The 10032-nt window shown below is 52.1% G+C and overlaps 1 protein-coding gene across 4 annotated transcripts in view; it reads left to right on the top strand.

The window, feature by feature from the left end:
- The first annotated feature begins 524 nt into the window (after nt 1-524).
- The window catches only part of SMOX (spermine oxidase), a 35257-nt gene continuing 25749 nt past the window's right edge, over nt 525-10032 (top strand). For all 4 annotated transcript variants that reach the window (XM_070381273.1, XM_070381271.1, XM_070381270.1 and 1 more), the window contains exon 1: nt 525-702. The gene's annotated coding sequence lies outside the window, so the exon portion shown is untranslated. The remainder of the gene's footprint in view (nt 703-10032) is intronic.

The following is a 10032-nucleotide window of genomic DNA, read 5'->3' as shown; positions in this document are numbered from 1 at the left end:
TGGCATGGGAAGGGGTGGTGGTTGCTGGGTGCGAAGTGGTGTTGCCGACAATCTGAGGCTAGAGGTAGCCCCTTAGGAAACCACCCCACCCCCGCCCCCAACTGAGATCCAGTGGATCTGTGGAAGTGAAGGCAGCTCTGGAAGGACAGAGAGGTTCCTCTTCCTTTCGACGGTAGGGTTTGGAGTTCTGCGGGTAAACTGAGTCCAGGGGCCTAGCTCTGCTTGTTGCCTGGCAGGCAGCTTGGGCTCCACCTTACACCCAAGCACAGGGCAGGCAGGGCTGGACTAACTGCTTTTCTTTTGGGGGACAGGTGGGAACGTTAGGTGCCCAGATTGAGGAAGGGACGTTGGAGCTCAGGTAGGGAGCGCTGGGTCCCGGTCCCTCTACAAGAAGGGACACAGAGGTCCTCTGCCAACGCGGCCTCCAGCCTCCCCGCCCCTGTCCAGCCGAGCCTGGGAGGAGCTCGGCGCGTCCCCGCCTAGAGGCGGAGCGGGGGCTGGGCCTGAACGGATTGGGCGGGGTGGGTTGGGGACGCGAGGCTGAACGGGGCCCCACACAGGCCGCGGCGGCTGGCTCGGGCCCCTAAGGTCCCAGCAGCGGCTGGAGGAGGAAGCCAGGCGGCTGAGGAGAAGGGGAGGCGGAGGAGGCCGAGGTGGAGCGCCACTCACGGAAAACTCTCTTCCCCGGCTCAGCAGGGAAAGGTACAGCGCGCGCCTGCTCCCCGATCCTCGACCCCGGCCGCCGGCCCCATTCGGGCGCAGGCTGGGGCTGAGTCGACCGCGGGAGGGTGAGGGGCCCGCAGCAGCCCCGAGGGCTCGGCCGGTCCGGGGCTCGGGCAGCTAGAGCGGCGGTTGTGCGGGAGGGCGAGGGTGTCCGGCGTTCCCGGAGGCTGGCGGGGGCGGTGGGTGCCGCGCCCCTTTGCTCGTGTTGCGGGAGGCGGCGGTCCGACCCAGTGGCCGTGGTTCCCGGGGCAGGGGCTGTGCTGGGGTGGAGGGCAGGCGGGACCCTGGGGCTGCGTGCGGCAGGAGACGTCCCCGGAGGGCGTCCTCGATGGGAGCAGACAAAGCAGGGCGCTGACGCCCCGCGACTGCTCGGGCGACCCAGAGGGTGGGCACTGGGGAGGGAAGAGAAGGCGCCGGGGCGATGGTCGGGACGCTGGAAGAGGCTGGGCCGTCCTCCCAAAGGGCGTCCAGGTAGTCTCCTCGCGGGGGGTATGGGAGGAGTCCCCCGGACAGGGTTGGGAGCAGCTCTCTCCGAAGAGCCAACTAGGGGCTCACAGACTGCTTTAGGTTAGGCTCCCTACCGTCTCGGAAAGGGGTAGGGAGTGTTGAGTGCTCAATTTGGGGGAGGGGCTTAGAGATAGAGCCGGTCAGAGGCTGGGGACCCCCTCGGAGCTTGCACCAGGAAAAGGCATGGCCTGATAAGACAAGCGCTGTAGCTGGCACCTGTGGTGAGTTGTGCCCACAGGTTGGTTGCAGGATCTGCCGGTGGTGGCACATCCCGTGCCAGACCGCGAAGTAGGTGGGTAACTTGTCTGTGTTTGGAGCAGGCAGCAAGACGGCAGGTGTCTAGGGGGGTCATTGGAATGCGTATGCATGCATCTGAAAGTGTGTAGTGAAGGACCCACATCTGCGTTTTGCATCTTTGCCCAGCATCCCAGTTCCTGCCTCAGGCTAATGCCTCCACTAGGATTCCAACGTAGTCTGCTCCCTGTCCCTCATTCTTCAGTTACTTCTCTTGGATCATTCCCAGCAGTACCTTCTTCACATGCTTTGGCACCCCACTGCTTCCCTTTTATGACCCTCCCCCACCTTTTTTTTCTTCATCCCTCATTCTCCCCCAGCTACAGATGACCTCACTTCCCTTCACAGTAATACTTCTCCAGAGAGCTGCCTGTACCTATGGTCTCTGTGTTCTTCAGCTCACTTGACCAGGCTTTGGTCCCACTGCTTCACTGAAACTGCCCTAGTAAAGGTCTCCAGTGGTTTACACTCCCCTATAAGCAGATCTTCCTTGACCTCCCTTGGTCTAGATCACTCTTTGTAATGTCCTCTCTTGACTTTTGGTTTTCTTCGTCACAAACCCCCTTTCCTCCTACCAAAGCCCTTCCTTGCTTGTTTTTAAGGATGAGTCTTTCACACAGTTGTAAATGTTGGAGGATCCTGGGCTCTGTTCTTACCTCCTCCTTTCTCCTGAGTCCCTTCTATTTAAGTTCCCCTCAAGCTCTCATTTTTTTTCTTATAATTTTTAAAATCATTAATTTCAAACATTAATTTACAAGCACAAATCTTAAATGTACATCATTTTCACTCTCATAATATTATGTAGCAAATTTTATCTTCAGTTCTAACCTCTCTGCTGCTGCTGCTGCTGCTGCTGCTGCTGCTAAGTCGCTTCAGTCGTGTCCGACTCTGTGCGACCCCATAGATGGCAGCTCACCAGGCTCCCCCGTCCCTGGGATTCTCCAGGCAAGAACACTGGAGTGGGTTGCCATTTCCTTCTCCAAATCTAACCTCTCTATCCAGCCACAATCTAATGATTTATGATGTTATAGGTATGAAAACTTAATATGGATGAAACAGAGTCCTGACTGCACTCCCCAAGCATGACCCTCCTGTGGCCTTCCCATCTCAGTAAAGGCCCCATAACCCACCTGCCATCAAAGACAGGAAACTAGGTGGAATCTTTTTCCTTCTCTCCACAGCTGGTACTACAGCAAGTTCTTTTGCCAAATCTATCTCAGGCCTATTCTTCATACTCTGACTCCATGCTACTGCCCTAGGCTACTGCCCTAGGCTACTGCCCCAGGCCAAGCTACCTTTTCTGTCTTGCCTTAATACTGTAGTAGCTTCTGCCTGCTTTCCCCAAGTCTGCAATTGCCTCCTCAAATCCATTTTAACAGCAACAAGAACAATTTAGAAAAATATTGAGTAGTCTCATTCCTCTAAGAGCCTAAACATCTCCCTTTTGCACTTGGAGTAAAATTTCAAAGCTTTCCCCGGTCTTTCAGGTCTTCCATGATCTGGTCACTGCTGATCCTGACCACTGTCCCCTTTGCATTTTTCTGACAGCCACACCTGAATCACTTCTGCCGTTTGAACACCTAAGCTTTTTCCTGCCCTGTGGCCTTTGTCTGTGCTGTTTTCTCTGCCTTGAATGTACTTCCAAGGTTTTCTACTGGACTGGCTCTGCTCCTTCTTATTTTTCAGGTCTTACCTCAAATATGCCTTCCCATCCTCTTTGTAATTCATCATAGCATGTGGTTTACTTTCTTCATTGTGCTTATCACAGTTCATAACCATTTGTTGCAGTTGTCTGTTTACTTGGTGTAGCGTCCTAAGCACTGGCCCACTGTTGCATCTGGAGCATCTAGCAGAATGCCTGGAATATAGCCAATACTCAGGAAATCTTCAGCCAGGTGGGAAGGTCAGGCAGTGCAGGAGCCCCCTGTAAATCTCAAGTGATCATAGGACTTTTATTTTCTTTCCTTGAAAGCAGTTGTGCAAATCACTGCAAGAATCTGAGGGGGCCAGTGGGAAAAGGGAAGTAAAGACAGTACAAATGGCTTAAAGGCAGGCCTGTACATGTAGTGGGAGATTGGATGGATAGGGGGTGTGGAGTTGATGTGAATTGCTGTGGGTTGGGGATCAATGATTTCCTTTGCTCCCTTTGGTGGAAATCCAGATTAGGTCAACAGAAGGGTATGTACCTGTGTGCTTGTGTGTGTTTTCTAACTCAGGAGATAGAGATGGCGTGGGCAGCCAGGGCTTTATTTCAAGTTACTTTCTTGGGTGACTGCTGGGTACCCAGCCCTGGGGGCAGAGAGTTGAAGGGGAGGAAGAAGCTGAGATTGGGGGGTCTCTAGTCCTTTATCTTCCCACTCACAGCTCTCCTCTTTGCACAGAGGAGCCCAGCTGAGAATTGAGCTGTTTGGTTAGTGCTCTCAGAATGAAGGGATCTGGGGGCAGGAAGCGCAGCCCTAGACAGGGAGACTGGTGATGGACCAAGATAAGACTGTGAGGTGAGTGCCAGACCTAGGGGCTTGGGGTTCAGATCACAACTGGGCTGGCATGCCTAGGAAAGGCTTTGAGCTGGGATAGAGCAGGGAGAAAAGAGGGTGTCCTGGGTGGGAGAAATTGAGCAGAGGCCAAGAGGCTAGTCCAGGGCCCTGGTATACTCACTGGGTGCCAGGCAGTATTCTAAGGACTTTGCAAATATTAGCTCCTTTTATCCTCTTAACAGCTCTATAAGGTAGGTCTTATTCCCATTTTACAGATTGGAAGACCAAGGCATAGTCATACAGCTCAATAGTGACAGAGCAAGGATTTGAACTTAGGCAATTTGGCTTCAGAATCCATGCTCTAAATCAGTCTACTCTGTCACTTCTTTCTTACCTCTCAGATATGTGAGCTGAAGTCTATTTAACAAGTGTTTTTTTTTCCTGACTCCCAAAGGTGCTTGGCCTTGGGGTTGGAGAGGTAGGAAAGAAGTCAAACCCTCTAAGGTAGAAGGGGTCCTTACTCAGAGTGGGTGGCTGAGTCTGTCTGTTTCATGCCTCTCCTTTTCTTCTAGGAGGGGCACTGTGCCCAAGCCAAATAGGGTGTCATGCATAATGTGATTTCAGGGAGCTAGGAAGGACATTTTCTTCTGGTACAAAAACAGCTCCCTGCTTGAGATACCACCATTAGAATATCACTTCTTTGATTCAGCATTGCCCCATTGCCCTCTTCATCTGCCTGTGAGGACTCCAGAGAGGTCAGATAGGAGCTCTGCAGATAAACTAGCCTGTTCTGGATTCAATCTAGGATGTTATGATGTGGAGGTTCAGACTTGGCCTTGGGAAACCTGGATGGGGGTCTAAGTAGGGCTGGGTTGAAGGTGGGAGCAGAGCTGGGGGAACAGAGAAATGGGAACTGAAAAGAGCTTACTCTACTTCAGTATTGGCCTTGTCCTTACTTCTTTTTGTGTCTGTAAAATGAGAGTCAAGAGACTTTTTTTCTTTGATCCCCAGAGGCTGTGGAAGCCAGGAACTCCTTGAGGTCCATGCTTGAATACCTTCTTGAAGACCCAGGGCAAAGGAGCAAGGACTTCCTATGGGATGCCAGCCTGCAGGATCTGGGCCAGAAAGGAGCGGGTGGGCAGGAGGGTGTGGCAGCCTTGTCCTTTGAGGCTTTTCTGTTTGGTCATGAGGATGCCTCAGGGCAGGTGACTTGGCCTTCTAGGGGCCTGGCTAATAGGCAGAAAAAAGGTTTGTTGACCACACAGGGATGGAGTTGCTTTGCTCCACATTCTGACCCCAGGTTTTAGGGGATCTGCTTATCTATCTCAGCAGACCTCCCAGTCCCCCAGGAAAAGAGGGAGATTCGGAGGCATTCTCTCTGCATTTTCCACATTGTTGCTGGAAGCTCATTAAGCCCATGTTTCTGAGGAGTGCTTCTTCTCTGAAGTATGCAATGGGCTTCTCCACCCTGCTCGAGTCCTTGTCTGCTGAGTTGAGGTGAAGACAGACTAGAGCTGAGGGTGGACTTCCCAATAACTGGCACTGGGCCTTGTTACCTGGAATTGGCACCTGCCATCTTCTGTGCCCCATCCTGGTGCTTGGAGCCACTGGGAACCAGGACAGGGTCCCCACTCATCAGGAAAAAAGAGTGAGCCAAGCCAGATGTGATATAGTGGAACGTGGTTCAGAACAGCTTCTTGGAGGAGGTGGTGCTTTAAGGGGGCTCTGAAGTCCTGGGTGGCTTTGGCCAACACAGGATGGGATGGTTTTCCTGAGGAAGAGTGGGAGCCCAAGCCTGGACAAGTCAGTTGAAGCATTGATTGCCAAGTCACTGAGTCTAGACTTGATTCACTAGGCCCCCAAGGAGCTGTCAAAGCTTGCCATGGGTGCAAGGACTTGATTACATCAGTGGCCTATAAAACTATTTCTCAAACTCTAGCATACATGTGGGTCATCTGGGCAGCTTGTTAATAATGTTCAGGTTCCATTTCAGCAGGTCTGTGATGGGCCCAAGACTCTGCATTTCTAACAAGCTCCTGGGTGGTGTGATGCTGCTGGCTTATGGGTTATCTTTGTGTAGTGAGGGTTGAGACTGGGGACCTTGGGCCAGGCAGATACAGGGATGGGCACAGATCAGGTGAGACCTGAAACAGGTGACTGTCTTGGGTCCTGTGGACTGTGTTGGGGGAGGTGTAGAGACTACTTGTATGAGGGCAGGGCAGAGGGGAGTTATGAAGAGTGTATAGGATGGAGGGGCTACTCTGTTGGGAGGTGGGGCCAAGTGAGGGGCTTCTGGGGACTTGGGTCTCAGGTTGGGAACACAAGCCTGATTTCTAGGTTGCCAGACTTTGAGGAGCTTTCAAAACCATGAGAAAGTATCTTAGGTGACTGCCCCAGGGCAAGATGACACGCGGGTAGCATGTAGGGCATCTTATCTCTCCCCACAGCCAAGCTGGCCTATGGTTAGCCAATCTGGGGTGAGCACCCTTCCTGTAGCCAGGGTGTGGCCAAGGAGATTAGAGAAACAGCTGACTCCAGCCCTAGACATGCCATCTTCTGCTCAAAGCCCCGAAAGTCTCCCCAGCTGCTGAGCCATTACCCCTCAGCAAGTAACCCTTATCCCCGCCTGGCCTGCATGAGTCCTTGAAGCTGCCCTGATGGTTGCATGAGTTGCTGTTGGGCCACGTGGGCGTGGGGAGGCCTGAATGCTTCTCTCTGCTCTGCCCCTGGCTGGGTCACTACAAGCAAGTGTCTGCTCTGCTTTGAGGCCTCAGTTTCCTGTAAATTGAGGGATTCAGTCCACTCCCTGGGCAGCAGCGGGGAGAGTTGTAGGGTTTGTTGAGTGGAACACTGCATCTTCCCAGAATGGCAGCTTAATACATTTTAATCCTGGATTACTATTGAAACTCATGGGCTAATGATGGAGTAGAGTGAGTGATTTGCCTAGAAGAGCTGTCCAGCTTGATTTGGGGGAATCTCCCAAGACCCCTTGTTCTCTGGGCTTTGCATAGCCTGAAGGGTAGTATCTGAGGCAACTGGTCAAATGAGGTCCCTCTAGACTCTAGCAGAAGTGTAGGCAGTAACCTTACCCAAAGGAAGGTAGAAAGAGAAGACACTTGTTCTGCTGCCCTGGGCAGTGCCAGGAGGGGTTTTCAGGCTGAGCTCCCAGAATGTCACTCATAACTCCTAAAAGGGGACCAGATGCTCCCCTCCTTGATTCCTACCCATGTGCTCCCTGCTGTGCAGGCTGTCCTGAAGGGGTGGACTGTTGTTCTCTAGTTGTTGTGTCTAACTCTTTGTGACCCCATGGACTGTAGCCCGCCAGGCTCCTCAGTCCATGGGGTTTCCTAGGCAAGAATACTGGAGTGGGTTGCCATTTCCTTCTCCTGCAGATCGAATCTGCATCTCCTGCTTTAGCAGGTTGATTCTTTACTGCTGAGCCACCAGGGAAGCCTGAGGGGATGGGAGGAGGAAGTGTTTCTCAAAGACTGTTCTGAGAAGCCTCAAGGTTTTAGGGGATAAACAGGGGCAGAAACTGGAAAAGCCACTCTACAATTCTGTGGAAGATTCAGAATGCATTTAAAAGACTCTTGAAGAGTCCTGCAGAAAATAAACTGGTATTTCCTAAACTGATTTGATCATAGAAAGAAAATTTTTTTGAAGACATCCTAATAATGACTAACTGACCAATGAAACACCTGATGGGAGGGGCTGATGTGGGAGGATGTTGTTCCACAAGAGACTGTAAACATGGGTGATGGGTGGGCCCACAGTGACAGGGAGGGGAGGTAGGATGGAGCAATAGCTTCCTGGGAGAGGTGGACTTGGTGGTTTGGGTTCAATTTGGACAGTCAGTGGAAGAAAAGAGCACTGTAGAGGAAGGGATGGCCAAGAGGGCACTGGGGCCCAGAACCAGTCCTGGGTTCTAGGACTCGGGTTCTAGGAAGCTTTGCTTCACTTGGTGGGTGGGCAAGGGACCCAACAGTAGCCAGGCCTGAGTCTTAGGGATTCTGGGAGGGCCTCCTACCCTATCATCCCCTGCTGTCTTCTTGCCCTACAAGTTCTCTCCCTTCCTTTAATCTCAGAGAGTGGGATTGTGATCCCTGGGCAAGAAGCTAAAACCTCTCTCTGTCTCAATCTCATTGGTACTGTGAGGATAATGCTATCTCCCTTTTAGGGTTGTGTGACACCCAGATTCTTGTTGCCTGCTCTTAGTGTGATTGACAGGGCTGCAGGCAGTGTCTCCAGGAGGATCCCAGGGAAGCGGACTGTCAGAGATTTGAAAGGCCCAAAGGTCAGGAGAGGGCGTTGATAGGGCCCACATGGGGTCTCATTGTTAAGATGGCTCATTATGTTGACCTCGCAAACAAAGAATAAAATCACAGCGATCCTTGAGATGACCAAATTGCCCAAATGACATTCTGTTTCCTCACTGGCCTACCTTCTCAAAGCTACGAGACCACCAGATTCCAGACCTCTGGCTACGTGACTACAGGACTCAACTACAGGCTAAAAATTAATCATCTCTTCAGATAATTTTTTCATTGGTGGGGTATAAGAAAGACCCTGTCAGAAAGGGAGGACGCTGGTTCTCCTTAAGTGCCAGTCACCCTCTCGTTTCACTCTAATAAATTTCCCTTTTCTTGCCTGACAGCCTGGCTTGCTCTCTTTTTCTTTGCACTCACCTTGAGGCTCGGGGTAGGGTCTTGATTAGAACAGAAGAGTGATCTGGAAGAGCGAGAGAAAGAGTGAGTGAGGACTGGCTTTCTGGGGGAGTGGCTAGCAGGGTGGGGATATCTGGGCAGAAGGCATCTGGGCAGGGCCCACATGCCGTGTGGGCCAGGTCTGGGTGTGGGGGTCTTGGGGTCCAGTGGGTGTGCGCAGAAGACAAGGGGCCTGAGGGCAGGGAAGAGGTGTCAGGGACCTGTCTCCATTCATTAGGCCACTGGGAACCATTGAAGGTTTTTGGGCAGGGCAGTGGTTTGATCAGAACAGTGTTTTAGTGAGAAAAGTGGCTGGGTGTCATGGTGGGTTAGGAGTACAGGACTCTCCATTGGCTTCCTAAGAGAATTGTGTGCCCTTTCATGTCTCAAGCATGGGGCTGGGGGTGAGTGAACGGCTCATAGTCATTTTCAGAGCTCTGAGTCATTTTCCTAAGAGGTTAAGAATCTCACTTTTGTCACCTTCCCGGAAGGGGTGTCTAAAGTGTAGGACAGGGAGAATCCCTGGGCCTGTGCTCCTCCTGCCTCCCCTATAGCTGGGAGGGGAGGTCAGTGAGGTCACCCTGCCTTGCCCCTTGCCACACCCCATTTCCTCTGAGGTGTGAGGACTCAGCAGCTCAGGTGGAGGTGATGGAGTATGGCATTTCAAACAACGATCCAGAAATTGCGTAATAGTGCATGTGGGTAAGAGCCCTATGTGCTGACAACAGCCCTCAGGGAGGCCCTGGGTGCTCAGTGAGCTTTCTTACCCAGTTCAGCTGCACTCTCTTCTTCCTTTGCCCCTGTTTCTTTCTTCTTCAAATAGGCAGGAACCCAAAGTTTCTCCTGCTCTCTCTGAATCAGGAGTCAGTAGGAGGGGATGAAGAAAAACATTTGGATTCAGCCAAAACAGGGTGGCTTAGCTGTGTTGGGGCAGGTAAATTCAGTACCCCTGCCTCTTAGTCTAGATTCCATTTAAAAAAAAATTAACTTATTTACTTTTGGTTGTGCTGGGTCTTCACTGCTGCCGTGGCCTTCTCTCTGGTTGTGGTGACTGGTTGCTAGTCTGTAATTGTGGTGCCTGGACTTGTCATTGTGGTGGCTTCTCTTGTTGGAGCAAGGGCTTTAGGCATGCGGGCTTCAGTAGTTGTGGCTCTTGGGCTCTAGAGCACAGGCTCAGAAGTTGTGGCATTTGGGCTTAGTTGCCCTGTGGCATGTAGGATCTTCCCAGACCAGGGATTGAACCCATGTATCCTGCATTGGCAGACAGATTCTTTAGCTGCTTCTTGGGGGAGGGTGTTAAGGAAGGTTTGATTTAAGACCGAGAGAAG

This window comes from Bos mutus, chromosome 13, assembly GCF_027580195.1.
Source record: "Bos mutus isolate GX-2022 chromosome 13, NWIPB_WYAK_1.1, whole genome shotgun sequence".
In the NCBI taxonomy this organism is placed as follows: Eukaryota; Metazoa; Chordata; class Mammalia; order Artiodactyla; family Bovidae; genus Bos; species Bos mutus.
The sequence above is the reverse complement of the archived record's forward strand: the minus strand, read 5'-3'. Positions and strand labels throughout refer to the sequence as shown.